This window comes from Charadrius vociferus, unplaced genomic scaffold (genome assembly GCF_000708025.1).
Source record: "Charadrius vociferus isolate BGI_N301 unplaced genomic scaffold, ASM70802v2 scaffold600, whole genome shotgun sequence".
In the NCBI taxonomy this organism is placed as follows: Eukaryota; Metazoa; Chordata; class Aves; order Charadriiformes; family Charadriidae; genus Charadrius; species Charadrius vociferus.
Window position 1 is genome coordinate 1530065 of NW_009646404.1, and position 11314 is coordinate 1541378.

The 11314-nt window shown below is 58.4% G+C and overlaps 1 protein-coding gene across 1 annotated transcript in view; it reads left to right on the forward strand.

The window, feature by feature from the left end:
- The window catches only part of HS3ST4 (heparan sulfate (glucosamine) 3-O-sulfotransferase 4), a 174150-nt gene that overhangs the window by 310 nt on the left and 162526 nt on the right, over window positions 1–11314 (forward strand). The gene's annotated exons all lie outside the window — the stretch shown is intronic.

An 11314-nucleotide genomic window follows, 5' to 3' on the forward strand; every position in this document is an offset into this window, starting at 1 on the left:
ACGGGGGCCATGCCCATGAGGGTATCCCCCCCCCTGCCACGGCTTGATGAGGCTCAAGGGCTCTGAGACAGCATCCTGCGTACAGCCGTTTGTTTCTGGCACGGGGAGCCGGGCTGCAGGGCAAGGGAGAGAGCACCAGACCTGGGGATAATGTAACATCCCTGCAGCCCAGCTTAGCACTAATTAAATCATTTGCTTTGACATGTGAACATCCAAATCAAATAAAAACTAATGGGATGGAAAGATTTATAAATTGGTCTTGTATTACTAGAGTAAACTATCAAATCCATCGCAGCCAGATTCATGGCGCCGCGGGTCCCCTGGCTGGAGCGGGCAGGGAGTGGGCAGGGAGCAGGCAGGGAGCTGCTGCCACGGTGGCTCTGGGCACACCGGAACCCTCCGGCAGCAGCGCCGCAGTGAGCCGGGCGCCTGCCTCAGGGCCACTGCCCTCCTGCCCCAGCCCCTCGGGGAGCGGTGCAGGCTGGAAGGGCACCTTCTATCGCAATTACGTTTGTTGCTCAGAAGCGTCCGTCACTTTTTCCACTTCGAGGTGCAAGTTGGTGTCTCCTGTTCATAAACTCACTGATTTGGATTCAGCTGTGCAGCAAAACACAGGCTGAGAGGCACAGTCAGGCACTGCCCGAGCAGAGTTCTATGGGGAAGTGTGAAAAGTGCCCCCACTTTTTTTTTTTCTTAAAACAGAGCCCACATGTTTAACATGAGGTGCCCACACATGCCTGGCACAGGGCAGCACACTGGCTGCCCGAGAGCCCGCGGGCAGCCCGGCCACAGGGACCCCAGGGAGCAGGAGGGGCATCCCCGAGTCAGTCCTCTCCCGCTGCACCTGGAGGAGCTGGGAGGTCACGTTAATGGACTGGGAGCTCTGGATGTCTGGGGAAACCAGCGAGGCCTGGGGACAGAAGCAGTCAGGGAAAGCAAACATCAGCAACCCTGTCTGCAGCAATTCAGCTGGAGAGAGCGAGGCACTGATTTATTCATGGACTAAACCCTGCACAAGCACCACGGCCATGCTGCAACACGGCTGTTTCCAAGAGCTGCATCAGCCCAGTGACAGACACCAGACACCTCCAGGGAAACCAGCGGTCCCTGCAGGGTCTCTAAAACAAGGTCCACAACCACCAGCTTTGGGGCTTGCTCTGTAGAGAGAAACCCAATGAAAGACCTAACTGGGAGGAGATACACCAGCAGCCCACAACCTCCTGCGTGACAAGGGAACCATGATGGAAGACCCGCGGCATCGTGGAGGGCAGCAGCATGTGTTGAGGGTGGTGGGTCCCCGGTGGACCCAGGACACTCCCTGTGAAGGTGATGCGGGGACACGAAGAGACCGCGGTCCAGGGGGACCAGATGAGCAGCTGGAAGAGACCCGTGGAGAGATACCAAAGAGACGTGCCCAGAGGTCTGTGCCAGGCTGCTGGGGAGCTACAGGAGACGACGGCCAAAGCCAGCCTCGCTTCCCCCGGTACTGGCACAGGGACGTGGTCCCCGTGCCCCTCATGGCCCCAGAGCTGCTGGGCCGCTGCCCCCTTGGCACGGAGAAGGGGACTGCCTGTCCTGGGGCAGCACGGCAGCCAGTCCACGTGCTCTCACGCACTCTTGACTGGATTCCTCATTTGAAAGCGAACAAACTAATTAGCTAGCATAAATTAAGTGCTGTTTTACAGAGGTACCTGAGCACGGACATGGCTTAATTGGCCTTTCCCACTGCTCCGCTTCAAACCCCATAAATCCAGATTACGATTCCCATTGTTTAATGACTGTCAGGAAGTGCTAATTTAGCGGCAGGCACCACGGCTGTATCTCGGTATCACAAACAGGTTTTGTCATAAATCAGCACGGGACAGCTTTATAAGCGATTCACTATTACAATATATTGGTGGAGAATCATAAAACTGCTGTTTCATTAATGGCTCATCTTCAGCCTTGTTAGACTTTCATTACGTGAGCTATTAGGTCCATGTATTCAAAAAATGAAATTACAGGTTCTAAACCGTTGTGAAAAACACAAAATCTCTGCATAGTAAATTACTGAAATGAGACAAGAGTTGTTGTTTTTTAAATGGACTCCCAGTGTTTGCTGCTCCTGAACAACAGAGACTGCTGAGACAACAAAACACAACCCGAATAGATAAATAAATCACCAGTGAAACCATGCAAGGGGGAGAAATGTCATCCAGGCATTCATCTTTACGTTAACAGCGGGATCCCCAGAGCTGCGAGAGCGGGGAAATGCATTGCAAACTTAATTACAGTTGACTTTAAAATGATATTTTTGGACTTCTGCATTCACAGAGTTATTTGCATACAAATAGCATGTCACATAGTTTTAAGCCCAAGAGTTGCGTGTTTAGGTGTGAAGGCTCTCGGTAGCCAGTCGTGGCGCCGTGTGGCCAGGGCTCAGGCAGGAGCCGCTCCTCCTGCTTCAGGGACCTGTCCTGGGCACTTGGGGCTTTGCTAAAGATCCCCAGCCGGCCTCGGCACTGCCTCCCGGTGCACGCTGAGCGAGCGGCTGCCATCCCGTGCCAGAGCTGATGCCAGCATGGTGATGGTGAGTGGTGATGTACCGGCAACACCGGTGGGGATGAATGGCTGGAGCACTCGCTGGGTGCAGAGGGAGACACCAACCTGCTGTTCTTGGGGGAGCTGCTGGGTTCCGAGGGATGCTCAGCAGCCACCTACTCCAGCTCCAGGGACGAGGACGGTGCTGCTTGGATGGGACAGTGTGGCTGCCATCACGACCCTGCTACATAACAGGTCCCCCCATGACAGTGGAGCTGGGTGGTCGCCTGTGTGACAGGAGAGGTGTGGGGTGGCTTTGGTGGTCTGGGAGGGCAGCACAGGGCTGCTTCGCTCGCCCCCAGCCCTCCAGCTTCCTCCACAGCGTGACACCGCTACCAACGCTACACACTAGCCGCTGCCAGCGCTCTCCCCATCAGCACAGCCCGGCTGGAGAAACACCGAGGCTTTCTCCACTGGGCAGCGGTGCACAAGCCATCCACACCGTGTCCCGGTGATGGGAATCTGTGATGCGGCAGAAATGGAGGAGGTCAAAAATGCTGATGTTGAGTGAATACCAGGGCAGCTCTGCACGGAAATCATTAGAGGCGTAGTGGAGCAGACTCTGGTCTTGCAGCAATGCCGTGGGCTGGAGAGCAGAGCAGCCTCTCCTCGACCTGAACCTGGCTCCCTGGGAGAGAAAACCACAAGGGAGGTTGAGGAACATTCCCGGCGCTGCTCCAGCCCCGCTGCTCTCTGCGGAGGATGCTGCGCTTTGCCCCAGCCCCGGGCTCCCTGCCCAGGCGAGAGCCGCTGCCGGTTCCACTGCCCACACCCCCCCAGAGATGCAGGACCGCAGTCACGGCCTCGGGATGCGCAGGAGGGGTCCCCGAGGAGGGACAAGCCTCGGCGGGAGGCGTCAGAAGCTCTTCCAGCAGTAACGGTGGGACGCAGCTCACACTTCATTCCCTGCAGACGCCGTTCAGCAGCTACAGGCTTTTCGCTTCGTTTGCTTTTCATTGCTCTTGCCAAGGAGGCCAACGCTCTGACCAAGAGAGGCATTTAATTATTGGGGGCATCACGGCTCCCCTCGGGGCAGCCCGTTAGTCGGGGGCTGCAGGCACATGTGCTCGACGGTGCCCGTGCAAACACTCCCCTGGGGCTGGGGGTTCCCACACTACAGGACCCACTGGGTATACTGGGGGAGCTGGGGGGTGGCCCTGACACCAGCCAAATCCCCCGCTCAACACATTACTCTGGCTGGAAACACAGTATTAATTCCTCTTGAATTAGAGATTATTTTCATTATAGTTACTCAATTCTTAAAGCCCTTCAGTGCCATTTGATATCAACGCTCCCTTCCAACCCGCAGATTTACAGGTTGTGTTTGCCCATGTTACCGGAGCGGGGGGGACATGCGGGGTACATCCAGCCGCTGGCATGACCCCAGGAGAGCTGCTGTCCCCTGACGTGGCTGAGCCGGTGTCGCTGTGCCCCAGAGGGCCTGGGAGCCGGTACGCCCTTGGGCAGCCCCCATGCCCCACGGCTGTGGGGCGGCAGCAGCAGAGAGCCTGTCCCCGGCTGTGGCTGTGCCGGTGCGAAGGCAGCACCTCACCCTGAAGGAGTTAACTTCTCACCAGCACCTTTCCTAGACCTGAATTATTAATTTCCTTATAATCTGCCTTTGGGCACCCTGCGGCCCCTACAACACTCCCACATTAAAGAAACATACGCTCCCTCGCTGGCTGCGCTGCTTTGATGTCGAACATGCGTGAAATACTCTCCCAGGGAGGAATTTGTACAAAAATTCATCAGACGATTGAGATATTGCAGATAAGCGTGCGTGGGGAGAGCGCCCATCCGATAATCCCATTACAGCACTGGTCCCTCCATCCAGTTTGCGGAAAGTGGGGGAGAGCGGGGCAGCTCCTGGGTCAATATTTGCCTGCTGCAGCTCGCTGTGTGCGAGGACGTGGCGGGCGCATCCCGGGCTCTCCTCAGAGGCTACAGACTGACGTGTGCGTAATCCCGGACTCCATCCACTCATCAGCATGAAAACAAACTGTTTAATTTGGCAAAAAAAAATCCCAAGGGCTGGCTCTTGTGACGAGGGTTGTGCGCTTTCCGAACTCTTCCAGCTGACGTCGCAGGCTGGGCGGCTGCATGCGGGGACGCTGCCTGCGCACAGGCAGGGAGAGGGGAGTCCTCCAAGCTGGGAGCCAAAATCTTCCAGGACAAGCAACAACCCACTTGCCACCCTCCTGGCAGGGACGGACCAGCTGGGGCTCACAGGGCGGTTGGCAGCGGCGAGGGTCACCTCCTCGTGCGGCACCGGGGAGCTGGGAGAAGGGCGGACTGCGAGACATCTCCAGCTGCAGCTCGACATGTTGGAGACGAGCACAAAAACTCTTCCAAGAGCATAGACCGGCTTCGGGATGGTCCTGTGGGACCACTCCATCCTGACCCGGTGACAGGTCCTCTCCCCACACCGCAGCCTGTCCCTCGCCCCACCGCCGGAGCTGTGCGGGAGGGCTGCCCACCACGCTGCCCGGGCAGGAGCAGGGGAAGGCACAGGCAGAATCCCACCGTTAACAGCAGAATGGAGGCGGCTGCTGCACAGGACTCAGCACCCGGCCCCGAGCTCCCTGCCCGCTGCGGAGGGGACCGTGCCGTGCCATGCTGTGCCGTGCCATGGGTGCACGGAGCCAACAGCCGCCACCGGCTCTCACCTAGCAGGCGAGCGCTGCTGGGCTCAGCAGGACTGCGGACGGTGTCAGCAGATGAAAGCTCAAGCAAAGCTACTCGGAGGTTTAAGCAAAACTGGGTCAAGCACGCGAGAAACCGAGGTGTGAGGAAGATAAAAAACCTCTCGCCGGCTGAGTGACATTGCAGCGGATGTTGAGGACACAGGGACACCCCGGCTGAGAGCTGCACTGCTGATGCTCCGCAGTGAAAGACCACTGCAAGGGGTTCACGGGGCAAACGGGAATCCCCCAGATGCCCTCCCTGACCCACCAGGACGGGTGGCACTACAATAACGGGGTTGGGGAGAGGGCTGGCCCGGGAGCAGGGCTCCCGCAATGCAAAGTGGGGCAGACTCGCTGCATCCTCCCAGCACCCATGGTTCAAGAGACATGCATCGCATCCACCCTGGGGAAACACCACCCCGAGCGACCGTGGCTGACCCGGCCCCGCATCCCCACTGCCATCACCCCACACTAATGCGGCCTCAGATTTGATGATGGGTCGGCTGCCTTTAATAAATGTTTATGTTCAAAGAACTTACACCAGTGCTCACAGACAGCTAATGAGGGACATTTCAATGCATAAAAGCAGTGTGAACACAGTAATTAACTTTGTTGCTGATTCATTTTTAATCATTTAAATGCTCCAGAGATTTGCAGTGTCCTTTAAGTCAACAAAAGCTTTTCCAAAGGGCATGCTGCCAGCGCCCTTCACGCACAGGACCTGACACGTAACTCCCGTCTTCCTAAATAACCGTCCACCACCGACGGAGGGTCCCACAAAGCCCAATGCCAGCGCCAAGGGGATCGTAGCCAGGAGGCAGCGGGAGGTGAGGGCTTCCCAGCGCAGTGCTCGTGGAGCACAGCTCACCGGCCCTGCCGCTACAGCGGGGACAGAGCAGACTCCCCCCAGCAAGTGCACACACCCCAGCCCCGTATGAGCCCAGCCGCTGGGTGAGGCCCCGTGGCTCATGGAGAAAAGCTGGGGTCTCCCACTGTCCCATTTCCAGGGCAAGTCCTTCCACAGGTGAAACTTTAAAAAGTGAATTTTCATTTTAAAAAAATCACATACTATGCCCCAGCTGCTGCAGTGATTCCCTAATTAAAACTTGGTGTCAAAGACATGTTGCCCGCTTGGTGATCCTTCAGTGCTCAGGAGTGTGCAAAGGGATGGGACAATGTGCTGGCACCGCCACCAAACCACACCGACCCAGCGGCGGGTCCCACAGACCCCATGTCACATGCCAACGCTGACAAAGAGTGACTCCATCCACATCTGACGCACCTGCTGACAGGGACGCAGATGTGACACGGTCATCGTGAGGAGGATCCAGGGCTGCAGGACACTCGTCTCCAGCCTCAAGGGCCAAGTGCTGCCGACCCCATGCCTGGTGGCTGCTGTCCTGCCAGAGGGTCCCGGGCACCGCCTGCCCCAGGAGCCTGCTCTGGTCCCTGCTCCCGGCAGTGAGCAGCACACACACCCCAGCCCCAGAGCACACACCGCGTGGCAGATACCATAGACCGCATCTCGATGGACACCCAAGGTCACCAGCGACTAGCATCCTTCACTTTACAGCTTCGTGAAGCATCTGTGCCCGTGGCCATGCCAGGTTAGGAGCTGGATTTTGTGCTACTGAAGCGAAGGTTAGAACAAATTGCGGCGTTTACAAACAAGGTCACGGAAGACAGAGCAAGAACACACATCATTAATATTGAAGGTCTGGCGCCCTGCGGGGCTTTACTTCCCTGCGTTCCTCCCAGCGCCTTGGCAGGGGGAGCCCGAGCAAGGGTCTCCGCAGCACCCAGGACCACCCAAAGGAGGGCAGGGCAGGACCACTACCCGCAGGCAGATATAGGCAAGGCAGTGACTAGGGAACATGCCGCCTGCAGGGCAGCTCCTCGCACAAAAGTCTCTGCCGGAGGTTTCGTACCCATTCCTCAGAGCCAGGGCACTCTCTGAAGTCAAGGAAATTTCAAAGCATCCTTGAAGCTTGCTGCCTTCCTCTCTTCTTACTAATTAACTTTAGCAAAATGCGCTGTCAGTCAAGCCCACAAAACAGTCCGTGTCGTTGGGCAAAGCCTAATGGGCTCCCATTTGTGTGTGAGCCAACCTGGCCATTAGCAGAGAGCAATTAGTGAGGCGGAGTGCAGGAGCCGGGTTTGCCCGCTCCCTCCTCTCCCTCCCGCAGGCACAGGGATGCGAGGATGGCGCAGCGATGCTCCCTGGCTGGCGGGGTCTGCTCTCCCGGGGCAGCCGTGGTGCCCACCGCTCCGAGGCCGGCACTGCTCCTTTTGCTGCTGCAGCCCTAGGAGCGCCCCGAAACCAAAGGCAGCGCGGAGCCAAGCCCCAGCAGCATGAGTGCCCCCAGAGACCTGTCACACAAGCATGCGGGGAAGCCCAGGCTTGGCCCAAGTGCACTCCCTGGGACGGGATTCAGGCAGGTGGATCCATGCGGGAGCCAGACAGGGATCTCCCCAGTGCCAGCGCCTGTCTCCTGGCTCGGCTCCTGCAGACAGAGGCACAGCGGAGCCTGCCGGGCAAGAGTGGGGCTCAGCCTGTCGCCAAACCTGCTAGGAAAAGCCCCTCGCTGGGAAAATAATGCTGGAGCATCTGACAGGATTACCCGGGGAATCCTAGGGAAGGAAAACTTCACCCCGAGATGCTGTAATTGGAGTCGCTGCTCAAAGTTAAGTGCAAATGAAACAGCACTGTCTTCCCTGTGTTCTGGAAAATATTGAAGGTTATTGGCACACACTACCTGCAGCAGGAAAAAGCTCTATATTGAACATTTAGTCCAGGATTGGTAATGAATCGATATTCCCCAGTAGCTGGCTGTTTGGTTTCAGTTGTCTTAAAAGAGATCTTGCTAAAAATACCTTTCCTGTAGTGTATCTGTAGCTAATGAGGTGGATTAGAGAGGCTGATGGGAACTGGAAATGGCACGGGTGTTTTGGGCCTGAAGTTGGTGAGCAGGCAGCTCCTGGGCGGTGGTCTGGCACCGGGGGAGAGCAGAGGGGTCTGGCTCTGCCCAGCGCGCTCTCTGCCCGAGCAGAGGGAGCCAAGGCTGCCCCGGGCGACGGCAGGAGCTACGACAGGAGGCACCATGAAAACAGCAGCTGCGAGCGAGCACGACATTTGGAGCCGGCAAGGACAGGCGGATCAGGCAACGTTCCCTCCCGCTGGTTCTGCCACCTCCACGTCAGACCAACTCCAGGGCAGGGGAAAATGCATAAAACCAGGAACTGATGTTTTCAGAGCATCAGAGGGGCTCAGCTCTCACGCTGCTCTCAACTGCATCGAAGACCTACTTAGTCCCTCAGCTTGGCTCCCCACTGGGGCACAAAATGGGAAGGATGGATCTGGGCTGAGAGCTCAGCTCCTGCAGACGGAGTCTCCGCTCATGACGGGGAAAGCCTTTGCCTTTCCAAGGGTTCTGTGTCCTGGGCTACCTTCAGAGACCCCACGGTGCTCCCCAAACACGTGAGCATCACCTCGCCCTGGCTGGCAGCTTCCAGCTCTGGCCAGGAGCAGCGTTCCTGCTCTGGGGTCCTGGTGGGACAGCCCTTCCCTGCCAGCTGCTCATGGCATCAGCTCTGCCCTTCCCTGGGACATGGCCGGCGGCAGGACCCTGCTCTCCTGCTCCCCGGCCTCTTGGCAGAGTGACAGGAGCTCATCACGCTGCGGGTTAGACCTGCTCCACATTTAATTGCTCCACTTGCAAGGAGGAAAATCAATTCCACGTTTTATACATTAGCAGCCTCTGTGCTTAAGTTCTGGCACATTTGTGAGGTTAAAAAAAAAAAAAAAGTAATAAAACCAGGGAAGTGTCATTTAATTGTTTTAGCTGAACTAATTTGGAGGCTTCGCCGCTCCGGTGTGATCTCTCCATCGATCCAGCTGCAAAGCCAGCCCCTGGGCAGCATGCTGCTCACCCGGCTGCGCTCCCATCGCTGCCCCCTCCTCGCTCGGCAGCTGCCCGTCACCACTGCCACTCGCTGTCACAGGCTGCATCCCTCCTGGTTGCAGACAAGCCCCTTTGCATGGAGGATCCCATGGCTCAGGGCAGGAGGTCAGCTGCTCCGTCCCCACTGATGCAGCCCCTCGGTGCTAAAGTGTGTGCAGGAGAGGGACACGGCTCCCACCTCCTGGACCAGCACCACACGGGGTGCCCACAGGTGCCCCTATGTGCCCCAGGCAGGGTCTGTCGCAGCCCCCAGACCCTTCCCTTCAGACCAGGCGCTGGCAAGTGCTGCTCTGGTTGGGCTCTGTGGCCCTGGGCATCCTGCGAGGAGCCAGGAGCACTTCTGCAGGAGCAGCACCACGAAGTTCGGTCCTGCACTGCCCGCAAGGCTCCCAGCCCCAGGATCCCCGCAGCGACCCTTTGCAGGGGAAGCACAAGAGCCTGGAGCGTTCGCAGGGCCAAGGACTGCAGGGGGAACACCAGCTCAGGATGGAGGGGACGGCTTCCCAGCCAGACCCTGAGCACGCACAGCTCCCCTCTGAGCGAGGGGCTCAGCCAGGACCTGTGTCCTGCTCCATCACCCGCCTGCTACTCTGGATGCCCTTTAGACTGCTGCTCCTGTCCTTACACGCCTGTATTGCAGGGCTGCTCCCAGCTGTCTGCTTTCAGGCGATGCAGGATGGGTGACGGCGTCTGATGGCAGGGGAGGAAGCATGTGGGGTAGGACAGACCTGCTGAGGGGCGAGAGCAGGCGAAGGACACTGCTGCATCTGCTCTCCAAAGGTGGGAGGAATTGGGCATGCTGCAGGACAGCCTTAGGACAGGGAAACGGCAGCGAGCTCCAACCGTGCCTGTCCTGGCTCTCTCGTCACCTGCCACCGGTACCGCTGCAAGAGAAGCTGAATGTTCCCGGCTGCAGCGTCTGCTGTGACCTGAGTACTACACAAAGCAGCTAACCTAATCTGCAGGCAGCCCTCCCCGGGCAGTGCCTGAGCAGGGACCCCAGTGCCAGCTACAAGGGCCGGAGCAGCAGCCCAGTGCCCAGCAAGCAGGTGCTGCTCAGAGCAGCTCTGACCCGCTCACAGTAAGAAACTGGCATCCTCACACCACAGGCATGACTCATGTCTGCCCAGCAAGGAGACAAACCAGGACCCCAGCAGAGCTGGGAACAAGCACCATGTCACACTGCCTCCCAACCTGTGTGGCAGCCAACGAGCACTGCCCTGCTCTGGCACAGGGGACATCGCCGCTGGAAAACTGCTGCTGAGACAGAGGGGCAAGCAAGCTTGCTGCGTGGCCCCACAGGCTGCCTCCCACCACCCGCCACGATGCTCTGACACACTGACTGCACCAGACGTCCTTCCCTCTGCCGTGAGCTTGCAGGCACCCAGGGCTGGACCGAGCCCTCCTCTGCCTCCTGAAGCTGATGCCCAGCATGAGCACCACAGCCCTGCCTGAGAGCAGCCCAGAGCTCCTGCAGCGCTACACAATGGCTAACAACCACCGGTACACTGGGTCGGACACTGTTGGCATCAGGGGGTGAACAGCCCACAGCATCAAGTGTGAGGCCACGGCCAGGGGATGAGCTCACGGGCACCGTGACCCGCTCACACAGAACTCACTGCCTCTCTGTGAGCACTCCGAGCTCCTCACGAAAGCCTTTACTGAAACTAAAATCGCCCCATCTCCTGCTGGAGACACACTTGCTGTTCTCTGCAAATTATTAGAGATCTCAGATAGACCCACACTTATCCGAGTTCAGGGAGAGAAGACCGAGGAGAGCAGGGACTGCTCCTCTCACAGAGCCAGAGATAAAACCTGACGGCAGAAGGGTGCTGAGGCACACCGAGTGGGGCTGCAGGGCGGGTTGCCACGCCGTCCCGTGGGCTAGTCATTCACTCGCGTTTTGGAGGCTCCTTCACGCAGGCGACCGTTTCCTCGGACGGGATGGGAAACCTGTTATTGTCCCGGCTGCGGCGCCGGTTCCCGGCAGGACTGGGGCTCGGGCGGTTGCGGCCGCAGCGCTGCCGGGGGCTGCAAGAGCCATGTGCCCACGGCCGGCACGGAAAGAGCCGCGCAGGGCTTGGGCAC